At 34.9% G+C, this 24,094-nt stretch overlaps 1 pseudogene; it reads left to right on the top strand.

The window, feature by feature from the left end:
* The first annotated feature begins 1,075 nt into the window (after nucleotides 1-1,075).
* On the top strand, nucleotides 1,076-24,081 carry LOC126661088 (probable galactinol--sucrose galactosyltransferase 6; annotated as a pseudogene).
* Nucleotides 24,082-24,094: the final 13 nt, after the last annotated feature.

Here is a 24,094-nt window from a genome sequence, read left to right as displayed (position 1 = left end):
TCCGATATCGTCTGAGGATGGATCTCCTGCGACTCGGCTCCATAGTACTTATGATAGGATTCAATATCCATTAGTAAATCTATATAAAATATGAACGAATAATCACTTTACCCCCTGAACTTGGCACAAAGTATCAAAAAACGTTCAAATTACAAAAACCTGATCACTTTTACCCTGAACTTGGAAAAACTGGATCAAAATCCCCCCCTTTGCTAACGTGGCACTTAATAGGAGAGTGAGATTAATAAAAATCATAATTATCTCTAATTAATCACACTTAAATACTAATTAATTCTAATTAAATTTTGATTAAAATAAATAAAATCAGGGATCTTTTTGAATCTTTTCTAAAAAAAATCAAGTTTTTTTTCTTCCTTCAACAGATTGGCCGGAAACTTTTACGGCCAATATGTTGAAGGAGAACAGACCCACCGGCGAGTCTATTCTTCAAGAACAAACCCGCCGCCGACTCCTCGTTGTTGACCCGCCGTTCGGTGGGTCAACAACGAGGAGTATCGAGGAGCAGATCCGGCGTGGCAATGTTATCTGCCGTTGGATAAATGAGCCAATAGTTAAAGCTTCAAAACTAAATAATTTTAGACTGAGAAGAAAAGAAAATTACTTGTAGAGACACGCAAAATAAACAAATAATTCAAAGGGGAAAAAATGGTATTAAATCTCCAATCTGCAACTATAAATACACGAAAATTGTCCCTTGTACCTCCGATTCAATCATCAAATTCTTTCTCTATTAAAATCTCTACACCAATCAAGAACAAATCTCATTTCTCTTATGGTATTTATTTTCAAACTTGATTTTTTTCCGTTTGGTTGTCAAAAAAATTTAAATAAGTTGCTGAAGTGTTTTAATTTTTGTTTTGGAGCTTGCAGGTCTTCATCGAATCGATCTTTTTCATTGCTCGCATTTATGGTATTTATTCTAATTTTAATTTACGAATCAGAGTGATATATTAAAAGCGGAGTTTAGTGTTTTGTAATTACAAGTTGTTTAGCATTGCAAAAAACCGAAGTGGAATCACCTCTGAAAAAGGAAGACAAAAGAGAAGAAGAAAAATAACAGCGAGAGACAATGACGATTAAGCCGGCGGTTTGAATTTCTGATGGAAAACAAATTGTGAAAGATCAGACGATCTTGAACGGACTACCGGACAATATAATAGCAACATCCATTTCATCGTCAGGTCCGGTGGACGAAGTGTTTCTCGGAGCTGTATTTGAATAAGAAAACAGTCGTCACGTAGTACCGTTAGGTACTTTACGAGACGTCCGGTTCATGGCATGTTTCCGGTTCAAACTATTTTGGATTGGCGCAAAAAATGGGAGATCACGGCAAGGATATTTCGTTAGAAACTCAGTTTTTAATGGTGGAGACTAAGGATGGTCCCATCTTGAATCTCACGGTGGAAATGAAGAGAATCAGATTATCTATACAGTTTTTTTGCCTCTGATTGAAGGTTCATTTAGAGTTTGTTCGCAGGGGAAGATTGACGATGAGCTTAAGCTATGTTTGGAGAGTGGTGACGTGGATACTAAAGCGTCGTCATTTAGTCGCTCTCTTTTTATTCACGCTGGTACTGATCCGTTTAGTACTATAACATAAGCTGTTAGAGCTGTTAAGTTGCACTCAAAGACGTTCCGTCAATGGCATGAGAAAAAATTGCCTGCAATAGTTGATTATTTTGGATGGTGCACCTGGAATGCTTTTTACCAAGAAGTTACACAAAAAGGTGTAGAATATGGGCTAAAGAGTTTATCCGACGGTGGGACTCCTCCAAGATTTGTGATCATCGATGATGGATGGCAATCCATCGGTGGATATTCACAACAAGATGAAAGCAAATCTCAGCCGTTACTTAGGTTGACTGGAATAAAAGAAAACGAAAAGTTTCAAAAGAAAGATGATCCGACGGTGGGTATAAAGAACATAGTGAGCATAGCGAAAGAGAAATATAGGCTGAAATACGTGTATGTGTGGCATGCAATCACAGGATACTGGGGTGGGGTCCATCTAGGAGTTAAGGAGATGGAGGAATATGGATCGTTGATGAAATATCCAACGGTGTCAAAAGAGGTGATGAAGAATGAACCAACATGGAAAAGCGATCCGCTGGGCAATGCAGGGATTAGGTTTGATGAATCCTAAAGAAGTTTATAAATTTAATAATGAGTTGCATAGTTATCTAGCGTCTGCGGTTATATATGGAGTTAAGGTGGGCGTGCAATATATATTGGAAACTTTGGGTGGGGGGCTTAGTGTTGGCGCAGCGGGAGGCGCGGGTCCGGATCGTATATTTAAATTCGAAATCAAAATTCCAGCAATCCGAATCCTAAAGTAGATCATATCAACAACAAATGGATCGTCGTATCATTTAGTAATTAAAGCACGCATCTAGGAATCGAAAGAAGAATACCTATGTCGATTCTCCAACCATTCTTGTAGTCCCAAAAGTACGGCGACATCAAGCTCGTCCACACGAGTATGCGTCCGATTGAATTCTCGCCTTGAAGTAATCTGCAAGAGTTCCTCTTGCCGAGCAGCCCTATGCTCAAACTCTCACCGCAATTACGTCCTTGCTCGGATGTATGAAAAACATCGCCAAGTTTTTCCCGTGATTGATGACTACTTGAACTCCTTCAAGTGCTTTCTCCCTCTACAACTTTGTAGTGAGATGTGTGTTGTCTGGTGTTATGAAATGAGCAAAGCCAAGCTCATTTTATAAGGTAGAACTTTGCTTAAGAATGCAACACCTTGCATGCTCGGTGTCACACACCAAGCAAAGGTGTTGCCACCACATGACACCTTTCATGTGATGACATCACATAGATGACATCATATAGGTGATGTCATCATATGATATCACAAATAAGCCTATTTCCTTATCTCATTGCATCACCATGACATCATCATTCCATTAACTTATGATTAATGCTTTAAGTATCATTAATTACACTATTTAATTACTTAAGCCTTCTGATCATAAAACTTGGTTAAAATATAATTAGGTTCATACAATTAGGTCCTACTAATTTATAACTCTTACAAATTAGTCCCAAATTTGTACTTGTTTTTCATTTTAGATTAATTTCCGAGATATGCTAGAATCTATATGAAATCGATCTTTCGTAAACTCAATCGGTTGCACACTCTATTGTGTGTGACTAACTAGGTTCACATCTATATGGCAACGAGAGACATAAGAAACGCCTTTCTTATATTAAATAATTAAATCCCATTTAATTATTAATTCTCGTAGATCGAGAGTGACGTCTAGCAACATATCACGACCCCCAAAATAGAGATGAATGTTTCGATGCATTCTTTATGAACCAATGTTCATAATTACCGTACACTCAAAATTCCCTTCATCTAAGATTCCAATCTCGACTAACGTCACGGTTAAGTCAAACACTGTTTGTCTTGATTATATGACCTCGTCTCTCAGTTCTAATTTTTGATAAATATGACTTCCTCTAGAAACAACTTTCTATGTAATTCATATACACCTGCGCAGGTTTTATCATCCATCAAGAATAATTCGAGATAGCATAGAATCTTGTCTCTGTTCATCCAGAGTGATGAATCCTTTCTAGGTTAAACCCCTATCTCCATATACAACTAATTAGAGCCAACACATCCCGCGGCCCTAGCTCATGAAAGATATAGGGTTAAAGACTATCAAACTCTAATCACCTATATACAAGATAGTGTCACCGTAAGTCAAAGGACATATGTACAATTATGAACTAGATGACATTAATTTGACTTTAATGAATTACCATGTATAAGTCATCTAGCGTCACTTGTTCGACTCACTCAACACCTTGAGTGTCCACATGTTTATTCTGATCCCCATCAAGTAGTATGAGACTCACTACTTCCTATAATTAGCAACTCTTTACTAATCAGGAGAATAAATAGAGGTGACAATCTTTCCGGGGTAATGCGATGCCCTTATTTGCAAGACCCCAACGATCGTGAACGATTATTTAGATCATTTGTATAATAGAATCTGTCACTCATATTCTTAACACCTTAAGAATTGATTCTATCACAATGTGATAAGGACAATACGTAATAAATGAACACTTAGTTGATGAGACAGTTAGTTCAAATAGAACATATATATTTTTGCCATTGAGATTATTTCTACAAAGATAAATGATTAAATGGCCCTAGGGCACATACTACTAACAATCTCCCACTTGCACTAGTGCCATTGACAACTATATCTAAGCCCCATCTTCTCAAGATGTAAATCTTAATGACTCTAAATCATGTAAATATTAATGACTCTAAGTCATGGGCTTTGTCAGTGGGTCAACCATGTTATTGTCTGATGATATCTTTTAGAGAAACAATTTCTCTCTTTCCAACACTTTCTTTAGATAATATGATAATGCCTTTACATATGTTCGGATAATTTGTGAGACCCGGTTTCTTTTGCTAGGGCAGTAGCACCATTATGGTCCCAGAAAAGAGGAACTGTCGACTTTAATGGAAGAAAACCGTACTTAGTTCAGTTACAAACTAATTTATCCAAACACCTTCTATTATGACATCTCATGTCATAATATACTCGGCTTCTATAATGGAATATGGAGTTGATTCTTGCTTAGAACACTTCTAGCTCACTACTCCTTCATTATAGATAAATATGAATTTGGAGATAAGACTCTCTGTTATCCATATCTGATTATTAATCAGAATCTGTAAAACAGTCTACTTAAAAATCTCGTTCTCCATTTGTTAATATCATATCTTTAGTTCTACAGAAGTACTTAAAGATATCTTTAAGAACCATGTAATGTTCTCAACATGGATTGGATTAAAACCGATTAGTCCCACTAACCGCATAGACAATTTCTAGCTTTTAAAGTGGAAACACATACCTCAGACTACCAATTGCCGAAGCCTGTGGTATCTTTACTAGATTCTTTCTTTCTTTAGAAGTTTCGGAAAACACTGAAAGAAGAATTTTATGCCTAACTAGTATCAATCCTCTCTTAGAACTTCCATATTGAACTACTTCAATATATTTTATAAGAAGAGTCTTTAGGAGAAACCAATTATTCTCTTAGATCTATCTCTGTAGAGTCTAATACTGAGAATTTAGGCTACCTCTCCTAGGTCTTTGATGGAGTACATATTAGATAAACCAAAATTTTACAAAAGTTAACATTCCGACATTATTATTTATTAGTAATAAGTTATCTACATGCAAGATCATGAAAGTGAGTCTGCTCCCACTAACCTTCTTGTAAACATTGGGTTTATCATCGTTTTTAATAAATTCGTAACTCCTTACGAATTTATCAAGACGACGAAACTCGAAGCTTTCTTTCCATCCACTATGGATCATTTTAGCTTACACGCCTTGGAACCTTCTTCGTATTCAAAATCCTCGGCTTGTTCCATATAGATATACTCCTTAATTTAACCATTAAGGAATGTGGTTCTTACATCCATATGTCCAACCACAAAATCTAAATGTAGCCTTGGTAAGAAAAATCTTGATGGACTTAAGCATGGCTACCGGTGATAAAGTGTATTCACAATACGACTTCTTGCCTCTAGCAAAACTCTTTTGCAACAAGCCTAGCTTTAAAGGTCTCCACCTTTTCATTAGTACCAATTTTACACTTGAAGATCCATTTAAACCTTATTGGTATAATACCTTTGGATGGATCGACTAGCTCCTAAAATTTGGTTTCTTTATGTGGAATTCATTTAAGATTTTATTCCTTCAAACCAATTTTGAAGAATCTATATCACATATAGTTTCCTCATAAGTAGAGGGATCAACACTTGATCTTTTTCTCCATGACTAAACAACTCTTGTTTATCATGCGGGAAAACCATCTCTCCAGTGGACGAGATACTCTACTTAATCTTCGAGTTGTTAATGTAGATACATCTTTTACTAACTCCGGCTTTTAGTGGGTTTGATCAATCTTCATTTATTCATTATTTTGTTGGTAACTAGATGACTCCTCATCTAATTCTATATTCCTTTCTTAGTGTCCCTCTTGAATAAACGCTTTATTAAGAAAGACTACCACCGATAAACAACGATTGTTTGTTCGGTTCGAATATAGAAATAAATATCCTAAACTATCTTTAGGATATCCAACTTAACCTTTCCATGATTGATTTTGATTCCAAATTTATCGGATATCAGCTTCCTGATATGTTCCGAACACCCTCAAATCTTAACATCCTTAAGACTTGACTCCATACTATATCTCTTAAGGTATCTATGGTGCAAAATTTAGTTTAGAATTTTATTTGCGGTAAGAAGTGCTTGACCCCATAACGAGATGGATATGTCAGTATATAGCTCATTATTGATCGTAGTCCCACAATATACGATACCTCCTTCTTGACAGACGCACCATTCAACCATGGTGTTCCCAAGGAGTAAGTTGAAAAATAATACCAGATTCCTATTAGGAACGTGCCAAATTTTGTACTCAAGTTTTCTTCCCTTTTCGATCACATCGTAAAGTCTTAATACTTTTTCCAATTTGGTTTTCTACATCATTCTTGAAGTCATTTGAACATTTCAAAATCTTCATGTTTGTTCTTTATAAGACAAACTTAACTATGTCAAGATAAATCATCGATGTAGAAAATGAAGTATAAGTATCTACCTTGGTCCTTTTCTTTAAACGTACCATATACATCACTATGTATGATCTCTTAAACGGCCTTAGCTCTACCTCTTTGTCTCACAAAGAATAATCAGGCCATATTGCCTTTACAATACGACTCACAAATCGGAAGAGATGCAAAATCTTGATTGCTTAAGATTCCCATCCTATCTAACTTGTTATGTCTATTTTTTGCAATATGTCCAAATCATAAATGCCAAAGTTGTTTAGAAGTTTGATAACTTATGGTATTAATTTCCAAAACATCTTTTGCATTAAACATCTTTAATCAAATAATAAAGACCATTTTGTACATATCCATACCCAACTCCGTATTATCAAATTTAACACTACAAACTTCCTTTGTAAATATAAAATCAACTACCAAATTTGTCATACAAATTCGGACATGATATTTCTATATATAGTGGGTAAGTACAAAAATACTTATTTAAGTACAACTTATGTTTACTTAAGAAAATTGAAGTTGATCCTATAGCTCTTGTCGCAACGCTTGCGTCATTCCCGAGCTTTAAGATTACTTCATCTTTTTTTTATCTTTCTCACTTTTACTAAATCCGTAAAAGATAAACACTTGTGAGAATTAGCATCGGTATTCAATACCCAAGCTTTTAAATGAGCAATTGACATTGAAACTTGAGATAGACACATTCTTGATGGAATTGTCATTCCTCTCGTCATTGCCGTTTAAGTATTCACAATACTTAATGCAATTTCCATTTCAATGTCTTTCGGTTTGACAAAAGAAACACTTTCTTTTATTGACAGAACCGCCTTTTAAATATTCCAAATATTTCCGGCAATGACTTATACTGTCCTACATCTTAACAAATGAAAACACTTATCTTTGTTAACCGATGTGCATTTCTTTTTCATAATAGCCTTGGAGGCATCTAAATATCTTAATCAATCAAAAAATTGATTTTAAACCACTAGCCGATTATTATCGTGAATGTCACTTTAAAGGATTCTATTTAATCTTATTATCCATTAGATAACAAAGATCTCTAATTAGTATTCATGTTATTTTATATATTTAACCATAATGATTTGGTCTTTATCAAAATGGCCTCCCACTATCTTTTTCGAATCCTACACTTCCAAAATAGGAAACGCGAATCTTTTTTGGAAAAGATTTCAAGCGGGTGATTGAATTCTTATATTCATTTATCTTTCCCTCAAGTACTTAATGCTATTCTTTGGATCAAAATGATATATAAGTGAACAACTACTTGTTCATCATATCTCATATGAGGTTCAATCATTTCCGGCTCCTAATGCTTTCACCCTCAAGTACTTAATTCTATTCTTAGGTTTCCACATTAGTTAAGTTTAACCCATTGAATCAACTAAGATGTATCAATTTGAATAATACACGACTCAGGTACGCCTAATTGCCGTTATTTTCGTGTACTATATTGATACACCCGTAACATCTCATGCTTAACAATAAACTCAACAACAGCCTCTTGACGATATCATCTCACCCCTATGTATCCATAGCCGACAAGATGATAACTCAAAGTGTGTTAGTTTATTGCTCCAATGGAGAGCCATTGATAACTCAATTTAATGATTAATCACTATAAACTTAATCTTTCAACATTTTAGGAAGATTTCTTAGTGTAGTCTGTCACTGATCTATCCCCTTTCTTCAAACTTAGCAACTTTTCTCTGAAATTCTCAGTAACAGAGAAGGGTAGATAGTAACCTCTGAACCTTGTCATAAAATCAGCCCAAGACAATGTAGCCATCTATCGCCGCCTGATGTTATCGCGAAACCAGTCCTTAGCTGGACCCTTCAGCGACATCTCCACAAGCATCACTAATTGACGATCAGTAGCTTGAACTCTCTGACTATTGTATTCAAACTCTTCCAAAAAGTCAAGAGCATCCCCAGTACCATCAAAAGAAGTCGGATTCAACTTCGTGTAGGTTATCACCATCTCTCTGTCTGTCGGAATGTGACCGACTCCAGCAAGTCCACCCATACCAGCTACAGCACCAGCCTGAGTTTGTTGTTGCTGCGCTAACTGACCCAGTACAGTACACTGATTCTGCAAAAGAGCCTGGTTGTTCTGTATCTCGACAATCCCAGCAAAGAAAGTAGTGAAGTCGAACGCCTGCATATTCGGTGCCTGCTGCACATTCGGTGCCTGAACACCTGCTACACCACATCCTCTAGCTCCACCTCTACCAGTACCAGCTCCTTTGCCTCTACCTCTACCTGCACCTCTACCTCTACCACGTCCAGCATTGGCCGGAACTGGTGGTACGTTCTGATCGACTTCTTTGGAAATCGCATCATCAGCCACAGCTTCTTGCTCTGCTGCAACACGAGCACGAGTATGAACAACATTGTCCATATCCTAAGGATTGAACAAAAACAATTTAAATAACACGTAATTCATACCCAAGTATGAAACAACACAAATAACAATTAGGATTTCCCGAGAAATCAACAGCAGTAAAATATTCACCCAAGTGAAATAACATTGACAATTAACAGTGTCAAATCAACATATAATGACTGATTTGACGCAATCCTATTGGTGTAGGAAGAATATTTTAAAAATCAAAAGATGACGTTTTTAAAGACATGATAGAAACCTATATCCGCAGTAGTTCCTAAGACACAACCATACTTAACAGAGTAAACACATAGCAAGCAAATTACCTTGGTTTGAAACCAAAGCTCTGATACCAAGTTTGTCACGACCCATTTTCATGAATCTCGACCGGCGCTAGGGTATGGGTAATGTAGTACCAAAACCCGTAGCTAGCCTTTCATTTAACATAATAACACATAAACCTGCAGAAAACCAATGCTCGGGGGCAACCGAGACTTCAGCCTAAATCTAGTAGTTATAATATTCAACAATTAAAATAACATGTTTTCCAATAATAATATTAATTCGGTTTAACATAAATAATTCTGAATAGTATTATAACATGCCAAAGCAATAGACCAATCTGACAACAACTAAAATAAAATAAAGACGTCTAGTCAACTACTGCGGTCTAAGAATAAAATAGTTTTATAGTTATACTAATATAAATGGAACCTTCGAAGAAAGTAAATGCGGAGATCACCAGACTCTCTCAGATCAAAACCCTAGAAAAAATTGGAAAAACAACGGAGTCAGATATACTGAGATGAGTTTATACCATTATCTACATTTATTAAGTGGAAAACCTTTAAAATCGTTTAAAACATTTAATAACGATATTACGAATAATAGTTGGAACCCTAATCCACAATTCTAAATAATAAACATAATCCAATAGGTCTGGTCCCGAGAGCTGAGCTACATCGAGTTACCACTGACCACACTTATACCAGAGTCCCGAGAGCTGAGCTACACCGAGTTACTCTGCATGGTCCCGAGAGCTATGCTCACACCAAGTTACCACATTACCATAATTACCTTACCCAGATCATTACCGGTGCGCACGCAGTCCTAATGATGCCCATTAGATAGCATGTTCCAACTAGAAGCCATAATATAAAAACAGTTTGAAATGTACGTACAGTATATATATTTAATATTAAAATAACAATTTACTTAATAAAGCGGTAAATAGTAAGTACAAACTCACTGCTTGCTAATCCACGTGAAAACCGGCAAGCAACTAATCCTGGTTCGCCTCTGGAGCACGAACAATAGACGGGTCTAGACAAATAAAATAATTATTAAAAACAGACCCTAACTCTAGAGAGTACTAGACACCACACAAGACTAGCACAATTAACACGTTGGAATTAAATAATCCAGAATAATACAAAAATACCCAAAAGGTAATAAAGTCCAATTAATATAAGTCTATTGAGTTCTTGCTTTAAAATCCAATTAACAAATATTATTTAATATCTTTAAATAATAATTAATTTCCAAATAGTGGGTTAGCCGAGTTATCATTAACTACCAAGCTAACCTCACTTGTCGGGTGACCCAAGTCTAACCCGATTCAAAACATTTATCAATATAAACCCGAGTTTATATTTTTAAAATAATTCAATAAAATAATAATCCACTTTAAAAGCAGAACTCAATAACTTCAATTCCAAGTAACCCAAGTTACACCCTAAAAATCTAACCATTTTAAGTTTAATAAAGTTTGGGGGTTAAACTGTACTTTAGTCAATTAGGGACTAAATTGTACATTAGCCAATTAGGGGCTAAACTGTACTTTATCCAATTTGATATCCGAATTCAATTTAATAGCGCTTGTTTATAATTAAAATAAAATATGAAGTTATTAACCAAAAACTTATGTAAATAAGTTATAAAACTCGTTTAGAGACTAAATTGTAATTTAGCCAACTTTTGCCAAAACGACATTTGAAGGCAATTATAATTACCCGAGTAATTATATTAACTTAATTTATAAATAATTATCGTTAACAACATTTTAGTTATAAATCAAAACAAAATCCAATTCATTAGGTATAGTTTAACTCAAGGGATTAATTTGATTTAAACAAAAATGTAACATGATTGAAGTGGCAAATTAACCATCTATTCTATTTTAAAAACAAACTCCCTCCAAGGCATCATCTTCTTCGTGGAAATAGTTACAGAACATCCAAGACATGGTTTATTAATTTCTAACAACAATTTTCATCAACTTTAATGATTCAATCTAACAATGCTCAATCCTAATAACTCTCAACGTGAAACCAAAACCGAATGAAGCAAGGAGTCAAGTAACAGTAACATTCATACAACGAATAAGAATTAAGAACGAACCAAGGATTCTTAACCGAGCTCAATCGACTAACAACAAACTAGATGGTGGCTAGAGTTTGTTGGATTTGTAGTGAATGAATTAGGTTTAAAAGATTGATATATATAAGGGAAGAAATAAGTTTGGATTTGCTGAAATCATGTGAGAAATGGAAGGCTCACTGTCCCGGTTTGTTTCTCGAACGAGAACAACCGAATGGCCTTGTTCTCGTTCGAGAATGCCTGGTCTCGTACGAGACCAGGCATTGAACGAGAACAATCGTGATTCTCAGGTCTCGTTTGAGACCTGAGTCACACGGCAGTGGTTCAACCATTTGGTTGAACCACGAATCCAAAGATGTATTCTTTTTTTTTAATAACCGAACCTAAAATGAATCGAACCACGAACTATTTAAAATACTCCTCAAAACATACCCGGAACCACGTCGGAAATTACAAAAATAATTTAAAATTTTACGGGATATTACACATACATATTAAAGCTAAAATCAATCATGCAATTACACATGTATGATCATGGACTTCCCAGGTCTCATTCTTTAGCCAAAAAAGAATGAACAAACTATTACATATCTCGGAAATGATTCCCTAATCATTCACTATGTAATATCTGTTTTCTTTAGGTATCGAGGAATCATCCTAGAACCTTCGAAGACTTCAACCGATTGCTGATCCTCGAAAACAAAAAATTACTTTTTTTTTACATTTTTTTATGCCGGGTGTAAAACTCCTTTTTCAGGATTTCGGTTTTTTTACAGAAAACAAATTTTTTTTTGAGCCGAAAACTTTTTCCCGGGTGTAAAACCCGCTTTTCGTCATTTTTGGTTTTTATGAAAAAAAATATTATATTTTTTTTCGGTTTTTTTTTCGGGTTTCGCTTTTTCCGCATATTCCGTTGATAACAACATAATGAACAAGCGAATCACGTATTGTGTTAAATGATCACATTAGAAAAATTCCCAAGATAGATTGGAGGGTCACGAGCGAACCACTTAAGTACCAATCTCCTAGACAGGATTTATTCAAATGTAATTAATATCACAATAGCATTTGTTCGTTTTGGAAAAAAAAATTAAGCCCTCAGAATTATAAATTACATGCCCAATAATAATTTCTAAGTCCATGATTATTTATACATGTATTCAATCGTAAAGCGTTAATACTCGATGATACGGTGGCTCTGATACCATTGTTGGTGCAGCAGGAGGCGCGGGTCCGGATCGTATATTTCAATTCAAAATCAAAATTCCAGCAATCTGAATCCTAAAGTTGATCATATGAACAACAAATGGATCATCGTATCATTTAGTATTTAAAGCACGCATCTAGGAATCGAAAGAAGAATACCTATGTCGATTCTCCAACGATTCTTGTAGTCCCAAAAGTAAGACGACATCAAGCTCGTCCACACGAGTATGCGTCCGATTGAATACTCGCCTTGAAGTAATATGCAAGAGTTCCTCTTGCCGAGCAGCCCTAAGCTCAAACTCTCGCCGCGATTACGTCCTTGCTCGAATGTATGAAAAGCGTCGCCAAGTTTTTCCCGTGATTGATAACTACTTGAACTCCTTCAAGTGCTTTCTCTCTCTACAACTTTGTAGTGAGATGTGTGTTGTCTGGTGTTATGAATGAGCAAAGCCAAGCTCATTTTATAAGGTAGAACTTTGCTTAAAAATGCAACACCTTGCATGCTAGGTGTCACACACCAAGCAAAGGTGTTGCCACCACATGACACCTTTCATGTGGTGACATCACATAGGTGACATCATATTGATGATGTCATCATATGACATCACAAATAAACTTATTTCCTTATCTCATTACATTACCATGACATCATCATTCCATTAACTTATGATTAATGCTTAAAGTATCATTAATTACACTAATTAATTAATTAAGCCTTTTAATCATAAAATTTGGTTAAAATATAATTAGGTTCCTACTAATCTATAACTCTTATAAATTAGTCCCTAATTAATTTGGACATATTACAATTAGGTCCTACTAATTTATAACTCTTAAAAATTAGTCCCTAATTTGTACTTGTTTTTCATCTTAGATTAATTTCCGAGATATGCTAGTATCTATATGAAATCGATCTTTCGTAAACTCAATCGGTTGCACACTCTATTGTGTGTGACTAACTAGGTTCACATCTATATGGCAACGAGAGACATAAGAAACGCCTTTCTTATATTAAATAATTAAATCCCATTTAATTATTAATTCTCGTAGATCGAGAGTGACGTCTAGCAACATATCACGACCCCCAAATAAAGATGAATGTTTCGATGCATTCTTTATGAACCAATGCTCATAATTACCGTACACTTAAAATTCCCTTCATCTAAGATTCCAATCTCGACTAGTGTCACGGTTAAGTCAAACATTGTTTGTCTTGATTATATGACCTCATCTCTCAGTTCTAATTCTTGATAAATATGACTTCCACTAGAAACAACTTTCTATGTAATTCATATACACCTGCGCATGTTTTATCATCCATCAAGAATAATTCGAGATAGCATAGAATCTTGTCTCTGTTCATCCAGAGTGATGAATCCTTTCTAGGTTAAACCCCTATCTCCATATACAACTAATTAGAGCCAACACATCCCGCGGCCCTACCTCATGAAAGATCTAGGGTTAAAGAGTATCAAACTCTAATCACCTATATACAAGATAGTGTCACCGCAAGTCAAAGGACATATGTACAATTATTAACTAGATGACATTAAACTGACTTTAATGAATTACCATGTATAAGTCATCTAGCGTCACTTGTTCGACTCACTCAACACCTTGAGTGTCCACATGTTTATTCTGATCTCCATCAATTAGTATGAGACTCACTACTTCCTATAATTAGCAACTCTTTACTAATCAGGAGAATAAATAGTGGTGACGATCTTTCCGTGATAATGCGATGCCCTTATTCGCAGGACCCCAACGATCATGGACGGTTATTTAGATCACTTGTATAATAGAATCTGTCACTCATATTCTTTACACCTTAAGAATAGATTCTATCACAATGTGATAAGGACAATACGTAATAAATGAACATTTAGTTGATGAGACAGTTAGTTCAAATAGAACATATATATCTTTACCATTGGGATTATTTCTACAAATATACATGATTAAATGGCCCTAGGGCGTACATACTACTAACACTTAGGAGGAAGGGTAGAATTGACAAAGCAATATCATTAGGCTTTTGATTCTTCTGTTGCTAGGAATTTTCCTGATAATGGATGCATTGCTTGCATGAGTCACAATACTAATGCATTATACTGGTAAGTTTTTTATTTTTCTGACCTAATTTGCTAAATAATTATAATTTCTAGTTGGAGTTGGGTTAAAATTTTGAATTAATTATTATTACCTCCATAAATATAGGTTTGAACTTTTTCTCCCCTTAATTTTAAAAATTACTATATACACTGCATTTCGTTATCTCATGTTGTTTGCTGAAAAAAGTAATTTTTGATTAAACGTTAAAATATTTTAACCACATGTTTGATATAATGTTTTGTTGGTGTATGACACAGTTCTAAACAGGCAGCTGTAGTAAGAGCATCTGATGATTTCTTCCCAAGGGACCCCGTATCACACACAATCCATATATCAGCTGTGCCATACAATTGTGTAAGTTCGTCCACTAACTTTGTAGTAGAGCCTTCATTTATGTGCACAGCGCCAAAAAGAAACATGTTCTTTTCTAGCATTCTACTGACCAAACTGATAACATCTTTTATACCCTGAACTTTTGCATCAATCCCAAGCTGCTTACGTTTCTTTAGCTCTCCTGCAAGAATATGCATGGAATGAGGTTCCAAGAAGGAGAGGGATTAAAACAAATAAAAGCACATTTTAGCAAACTATGTCATTAGAGCCAATAACCTTACAAATAACCTTTCTAGAAAATCTCCAAAAATATAAAAAGGAAAAAGACAAATTCAATTGTGTATGTACCACCCAATTCATAGCTACAGATAGAAGAAAAATCATTCAGCATGTTCAGATCGATTGAAGACCTAAATTAACTAAAGAAAAGAAAATATATCATATATCATAATCGCATTGCAATTATTAAAAAGAAACCTTGGCAGCTTCTAATTGATGGTAGTTTGGAAACAATCCACAGAACAATATCTCAAGTAAAATAGCACATGACAATAGTTTTAACTAAACTCGATTAAGCTTTAATTACAAACTACTAAGATACACTTTATGCTCGTCAAGTTGTCAATTAAAAAGTTTGATGCAGTAGCTTGGGGAACATACTAAGATATATATAGATTCTTAAAGGTGGCTTGAATGGTTGAGTTTCATGTAAACAGTAAAGGCAATACAAGCCGCATAATCTTCGAGACAAAGGAGCATTACTACTCACCATGTAACTTGCGTATCATCAAAACAAGTTCGTAAACTGCACAACATAAACTAAATTAAAAGCATAAATTAAATAAATTAGGTTATAAATTGAATGAGCATAAAGAGATTGCATAAACAAGGCCAATTTGTTAGAAGGCATAGCATCAAAGATGTAAGTGAACCTTCTAGAATACCAAACTTTCTTTATTTCAGAAATTTTGTTAAATCATTCTACACCGCAAAATTCACAGCTATTAGTCAAATAATTAAACAATCAAAAACAGCTAAAAATACAATTAAAAAAAAGAAAGGATTAAGTAGAAAATAGTTACCTCACCGAACTCATTAAGAGGCTCGTCGATATATTGCTTGAGCGGAGATAGACTCATTGAGAACTGCAGATTCTTCCAACTAATAGAAACGCTCAATCGCAGCAATTGGTACTAAAATTTTAATTTCGACGTCAGCCGTTGCATACAGCGGTGGTGATGGTGGCCTAATCTGTAGTAACAAAGGTGGTGATGGTGGCCTAATCTGTAGTAACAAAGGTGGTGGTGGTGGCGGTTTCGGAGGAGAAGAGTGTTTGAGCTTTCGCGGCAGATAAAAAATATGGGGTTTAAATAACATTATTTATATAGATTGTGAATTTTCAGTTCCAAATTAAATTTGTAAACGACATGTAGTCAGTTCTAAACAAACACTAGATATTATTTTTTCTTTTTTATTATGGACGAGACTAGAGAACTAATTTAATCATTGATAATTGATTATTTAATAATTTTATTGGAAAAACAAACATACTTCTAATTCTTTTTCATACAACCAGCCTTTAGAACTTTAAAACTATTCAAATTTTAATCTATCAAATAAAATAATATCAATACAAAAATACAAGCAAAAATATTAATCGAATTGGAAATAATCAAGCCGAAATTCCGCGAAAGGTAGTCAATTCGGCTTTCAACGATGAACATAGTTCCTTGAGTGCAAGGTCTTCAGTATAATCCTGTTCGATTAGTATGTGAGAACGTTCGATTCTTGAAATTTCGTGCTTTTCAAGTTTCTTATTGAATCCAAAAGATAGATCTAAAAAAATAAACTCTAGATTTTTGAAGAAAAACAAACTTCAAGACTTCTAAGGTACCAACTCTAGATTTTTGAAGAAACCACTAATTAAAACTAGAGGTGATTTTCAAATCCCTAAAAAAACCACCTCCTTTAAAATAGATTAGTTTCTTCATATCTCTAAAGATAGACCAATTAAAATACTTCTACTTCTTCTACTTTCAAGTTGCGAATCGCAAATCCAATCAAGGACCCCAACAACCTTGATTGGGTTAAGATCCTTACAACCGATTTAAGAGGGAAAAAATTCTTCATTTTAAATTTTAAAAGAGACCCACTAATTAAAACTAGGAGGTGGTTTTCCATTCCGAAAAATAATAATTAGAATTTCTACTTGGATTGAATTTAAATTTTGAATTAATTATTAAGACCTCCATAAATATAGGTTTGAACTTTTTCTCTCCTTAATTTTAAAAATTACTACATTAAGAATTTAGTTATCTCATGTTGTTTGTTGAGAAAAGTAAATTTTTTTTAAACGCTAAAATATTTTAACCCCATGTTTGATATAATATTTTGTCGGTGCATGGCACAGTTCTAAACAAACGGCTGCAGTAAGAGCTTCAGATAATTTCCTCCCAAGGGACCCCGTATCACACAGTATCCATATAACAGCTGCGGCATATAACAATATGCTTTTAGGAGAATTTATACTGGCAGATTGGGACATGTTTCATTCACTCCATCCAGCTGTTGAATATCATGTTTCGGCTAGAGCTATTAGCGGTGGTCCGATCTATGTTAGGTACTCCTAATGTTGGAAAAGCGTCATTTTCTATTCGTATATATGGCAATCGTGAAGTTATTTTTATGTTAGATCGGTAATTCTGATGAATGCTTTTATGAACAGTGATGAGCCTGGGAAGCATGATTTTAATGTGCTAAAGAAGCTGGTTTTGCCTAATGGGTACTTGTTTCGTGCGCGTTTGCCTAGCCGGCCAACTCGTGACTGTTTGTTTTCCGATCCAGCTCGTAATGGTGTTAGGTAAGAACTGCAAGACAAGTAGCTAAATCTTTCTTGATGGGTGTTATATAACACGGCTGAAACAATATTTTTTATATAGAATTTAGAGTTGTATTTGCGTTCCAGAAATAAAACCAACACGTTGAAATTTAGGACTTGAAAAATTTCTATGCAACACAGGGTTTAAGCATAGAAAGTTATATGTGGGTACATTTTCTTACCAGCAATTTGTGTTTTGGCAGCTTGCTGAAGATATGGAATATGAACAAATACACAGGCGTTTAAGGAGTTTACAATTGTCAAGGAGCAGCTTGGAATAGTGTTGAAAGAAAGAACACATTCCACGAAACAAAATCCGATGCATTAACAGGCGCCATTAAGGGTCGTGATGTCCATCTCATTGCTGAAGCAGCAACAGAATGTAACTGGAATAGTGACTCTGCTATTTACTGTCACCGAATTACTGAGCTTATTACTCTCCCTTATAATGCATCTCTACCGCTGTGACTCAAAGTCCTTGAGCATGACATATTCACAGTGACGCCCATTAAAGTGTTAGCACCTTGGTTCAGCTTTGCACCCTAGGGACTCATTGCCATGTATAATGCTGGTGGTGCCATTGATGGGCTAAAGTATGAAGTAAAAGGAGGAGCAAAACTATCGGAGTTGGACGAGGGATATAAGGGTGAAATCAGCATAGCGAGCAATGAGAGATTGGATAATTTGAGCAATGAATTAGTTGGGAAAGTATATATGAAGGTTAAAGGGTGTGGCAAGTTTGGTGCTTACTCGTCTACTAAGCCAAGGAAGTGCCTTGTCGATCACAATGTTGTTGAGGTTGAGGTATAGATAATAACATTTAGGTTAGATTAAAAAAGCTGAACTGAGTACAAATTGCGGGACGTCTTGACAGAAAATAAATTGCACGCGTCGAGTGGATTAAAGAGGGCAGGGTGGGTATTAAATTTGGAAGAAACTCGTTAGTTTTTTCTTCCTTTAAATTTCCCTTGCCTGTTATGTATTTTATTTTATGTGGAAGAATCCAATCAATTTATATCTAGACTTGTAGTTCAGTGATCTTACTTGAAAGTTTTTTAGGCCTAAAACCAATCTGCATCAAGTGTTTCTCTTGCACCATTATTGCTATTTACGATCGTAACAACCCTAAACATTACAGCTATAAACACTACATGATAGTTAAAGAAATATAAATTTCTCACCCAAAGCGAAAACACCAATCAGAATATGTATTGAAACTGAATTTGATAAACATTTCATTCACAAAGTTTCATAGTTATCAACAAAAACTTGAGAGGACAGTTTGGTAGGAAAAATCAACCTGTTAATAGTATTTATTTAAGTTACCAATTTGTTTACTGAATGCCCTTCTTCTATAAGATTTTCTTAATCTGCACTACAACCAATCCCAGTTTTATCTAAAGTACCTAATTATAACTCATATCGATCATATTCTAACATGTCCATCCACAGCTTATCTCAACTCAAGTGGGTTTGAAGTCTAAACCATTTTCCTAATTTCCTTGTTTCTGTGAATACATTCTTTATTATCCTGTTGTCACTTGTCAATGTTCTTGTAGCGGGTTGTAAAAATGTTGCATTTTTAGTTCCACCTATATTTTCCTCTTCCTCATGTCTCTATTCTTGTGGCTCTTCTTCATATAGTTGCGCTTCTAATTCACGACTAAAATCATCATTCTCTTCGTCCTCATTTTTCTCTTTATGGTTCTGATGCTGCTGTTCTTGTTTTTCAGCTGGATGCTCATACAATCTTGTCTGTTGATAGAACATCTCTTTCTGGACATTCAAGTTCCCTCTGATGTTATCCATTATATCTCTAATAAATTCCTTATCATCTGATATGTGTTGTATGTCCTCAATGTTCGCCACCTTACTTGCCTCTTCAAATGAAAAGGAAGGAATAAATTGTTAAACAAGAACATAATAAAGATCATTAACATTATTTGGACAAACAGAACGATGAGTTCAAGTTATGAGAGCTCAAATACTTAAAGTTCCGTTGGCAACAAAAATATTTAAAGATAAAAACCTTTCAGGGTTTGAGATTCCAAAAAGGAAAATCCATTACAGAAATAAATTGCAGAAATGACCCAAAAAAAATGAAGAAACTAAAAGCAGCTCAGGATGCAACAAGTGAAATCAGAAAATTCCAAAGCAGCTCGGAATTAAACACTTCAAAAATTCCTACAAAATGTGGCTTATAATAAAATTCCCCTGCTAAAAACTTGTAAAACTATTTTTGTAGGTAAATTTAAATTTGGATATTAGCACTAGCAGTAATCAGTAGCTCTCCTGAGCAGCACTGGTTTTGATTTTCTGAGATAAATAAAAAATAATTTGAAGAAATGATGTTTAATTGTAGTAAAACCGCTACTACATGAAAAGTTAATTAGGAAAAGTTACCTTGGATAGCTTGCTTCTTGGCCTTTGCATACTCTGTTGATATTGTCTTCATTGTATCAACATCAAATTCGCTACCCTGATAAATGAGATAATAAAAAATTTAAATGAAATGTTGCTTAATCCACAGGCTTATTAAAAGAGAAAAATAGGAAAAGATTATCACTATTTTTCTTTATAAATATCACTGACGCCTAATTATTTAAAGATCATTTCATAGTCTTCCTGGTATGTTGGCCTAGAGAAACTATACCAAAATATCTTCACTGTTGCTAAAAGTATTCAGTTATATAACTACTAATATAACCAGTTAGTAAATTAATTATAACATTGAAGGAGAAAAACTGCATGCACCGCGTCAGACTAATATAAGTGAGACATCTAAGTTTAATTGGAATTGGAATGAATACTTTCTGGACTAAATGAGTGAGACATCTAAATAAGCTCAGGAAAAAAAAACGTTGAGTTGAATCTTGATTACATGTATCATCACACTATCAAGTTCCCATAGTTGGACTATGCATTTGCCGATTTTCTCTATAAACATATTGGTTGTGATCAAATCACTTACCAAGTCTATGTGGAGGAATTGTTTAAGGCGAGTCTCAGAAATTAATCTGCAGCAAGAAATCAATAAGCAATGAAAAGATGCAGCAAATTCTTCTAACTAATAGAAACGCTCAATCGCAGCAATTGATACTAAAATTTTAATTTCGACGTCAGCCGTTGCATACAGAGGTGGTGATGGTGTCCTAATCTGTAGTAACGGCGGTGGTGGTGGTGGCAGTTTCGAAGGAGAAGAGTGTTTGAGCTTTCGCGGCAGATAAAAAAATATGTGGTTAAAATAAAATTATTTATATAGATTGTGAATTTTCAGTTCCAAATTAAATTTGTAAACGACATGTAGTCGGTTCTAAACAAACACTAGATATTATTTTTTTATCCTTTTTTATTATGGACGAGACTAGAGAACTAATTTAATCATTGGTAATTGATAATTTAATAATTTTATTGGAAAAACAAACATACTTCTAAATCTTTTTCATACAACCAGCCTTATGAACTTTCAAACTATTCAAATTTTAATTTATCAAATAAAATAATATAAATGATTGATACAAAAACACAAGCAAAAATATTAATTGAGTTGGAAATAATCAAGCCGAAATTCCGCGAAAGGTAGTCAATTCGGCTTCCAACGATGACCATAGTTCCGTGAGTGCAGGATTTTAACTATAATCTTGTTCGATTAGTACGTGAAAAAGTTCGATTCTTGAAATTTCATGCTTTTCAAGTTCCTTCTTGAATCCAAAAGATAAATCTAATAAAATAAACTCTAGATTTTTGAAGAAAAACAAACTTCAAAACTTCTAAGATCCCAACTCTAGATTTTTTAAGAAACCACTAATTAAAACTAGAGGTGGTTTTCAAATACCTAAAAAAACCGCCTCCTTTAAAATAGATTAGTTTCTTTAAATCTCTAAAGATAAACCAATTAAAATACTTCTACTTCTTTTGCTTTTCAAGTTGCGGATCGCAAATCCAATCAAGGACCCCAACAACCTTAATAAGATTAAGATCCTTACAACCGATTTAAGAGGAAAAAAAATTCTTCATTTTAAATATTAAAAGAGAGTAACTAATTAAAACTAGAAGGTGGCTTTACATCCCGAAAAATAATAATTAGAATTTCTATTTGGATTGGATTTAAATTTTAAATTAATTATTATTACCTCCATAAATATAGGTTTGAACTTTTTCTCCCCTTAATTTTAAAAATTACTACATTACATTTAGTTATCTCATGTTGTTTACTGAAAAAAGTAATTTTTGATTAAACGCTAGCAATATTTTAACCCCAGGTTTGATACAATGTTTTGTTGGTGTATGGCACAGTTCTAAACAGATGGTTGTAGTAAGAGCATCGGATGATTTCCTACCAAGGGACCCCGTATCACACACAATCCATATAGCAGCTGCGGCATACAATATTGTATTTTTAGGAGAATTTATGCTGGCGAATTGGGACATGTTTCATTCACACCATCAAGCTGGTGAATATCATGCCTCAGCTAGAGCTATTAGCGGTGGTCCGATCTATGTTAGGTACTCCTAATGTTGCAAAAAACGCCATTTTTTATTCGTATATGTGGCAACCGTGATGTTATTTTTATGTTAGATCAGTAATTCCGATGAGTGATTTTATAACCAGTGATGAGCCTGGGAAGCATGATTTTAATGTGCTAATGAAGCTGGTTTGCCTGATGGGTCCGTGCTTCGTGCCCGTTTGCCTGGCCGGCCAACCCGTGACTGTTTATTTTCCAATCCAGCTCGTGATGGTGTTAGGTAAGAACTACAAGACAAGTAGCTAAATCTTTGTTGATGGCTGTTATATAACACGGCCGAAACAATATTTTCTATATAGAATTTAGAGTTTTATATGCGTTCCAGAAACAAAACCAACACGTTGAAATGTAGGACTTGAAAAATTTCTATGCAACACAGGGTTTAAGCATAGAAAGTTATATGTGGGTACATTTTCTTACCAGCAATTTGTGTTTTGGCAGCTTGCTGAAGATATGGAATATGAACAAATACACAGGCGTTTAAGGAGTTTACAATTTACAAGGAGCAGCTTGGAATAGTTTTGAAAGAAAGAACACATTCCACGAAACAAAATCTGATGCATTAACAGGCGCCATTAAGGGTCGTGATGTCCATCTCATTGCTGAAGCAGCAACAGAATGTAACTGGAATAGTGACTCTGCTATTTACTGTCACCGAATTATTGAGCTTATTACTCTCCCTTATAATGCATCTCTACCGCTGTGACTCAAAGTCCTTGAGCATGACATATTCACAGTGACGCCCATTAAAGTGTTAGCACCTTGGTTCAGCTTTGCACCCTAGGGACTCATTGCCATGTATAATGCTGGTGGTGCCATTGATGGGCTAAAGTATGAAGTAAAAGGAGGAGCAAAACTATCGGAGTTGGACGAGGGATATAAGGGTGAAATCAGCATAGCGAGCAATGAGAGATTGGATAATTTGAGCAATGAATTAGTTGGGAAAGTATATATGAAGGTTAAAGGGTGTGGCAAGTTTGGTGCTTACTCGTCTACTAAGCCAAGGAAGTGCATTGTCGATCACAATGTTGTTGAGGTTGAGGTATAGATAATAACATTAGTTAGGTTAGATTAAAAAAGCTGAAGCAGCAATAGAATGTAACTGGAATGGTGACTCTGCTATTTACTGTCACCGAACTGCTGAGCTTTACTCTCCATTTTAATGAATCTCTACTGCTGTCACTCAAAGTCCTTGAGCATGACATATTCACATTGACGCCCATTAAAGTGTTAGCACATGGGTTCAGCTTTGCACCCTTGGAACTCATTTCCATGTATAATGCCGGTGGTGCAATTGATGGGCTAAAGTATGAAGTGAAAGGAGGAGCAAAACTATCGGAGTTGGACGAGGGATATAAGGGTGAAACCAGCATAGCGAGCAATTAGAGATTGGATAATTTTGAGCAGTGAATTAGTTGGGAAAGTATATATGGAGGTTAAAGGGTGTGGCAAGTTTTGTGCTTACTCGTCGACTAAGCCAAGGAAGTGCATTGTCGATCACAATGATGTTGATTTCAAGTATGATTCTTCTGGTATGGTTACTTTTATCTTGGATAACTTGCCTGAGGAAAGTAAACTTCATATTGTTGAGGTTGAGGTATAAATAATAACATTTT

This window comes from Mercurialis annua, linkage group LG8 (assembly GCF_937616625.2).
Source record: "Mercurialis annua linkage group LG8, ddMerAnnu1.2, whole genome shotgun sequence".
NCBI lineage: Eukaryota > Viridiplantae > Streptophyta > Magnoliopsida > Malpighiales > Euphorbiaceae > Mercurialis > Mercurialis annua.
This window is presented reverse-complemented; position numbering and strand designations above follow the sequence as displayed.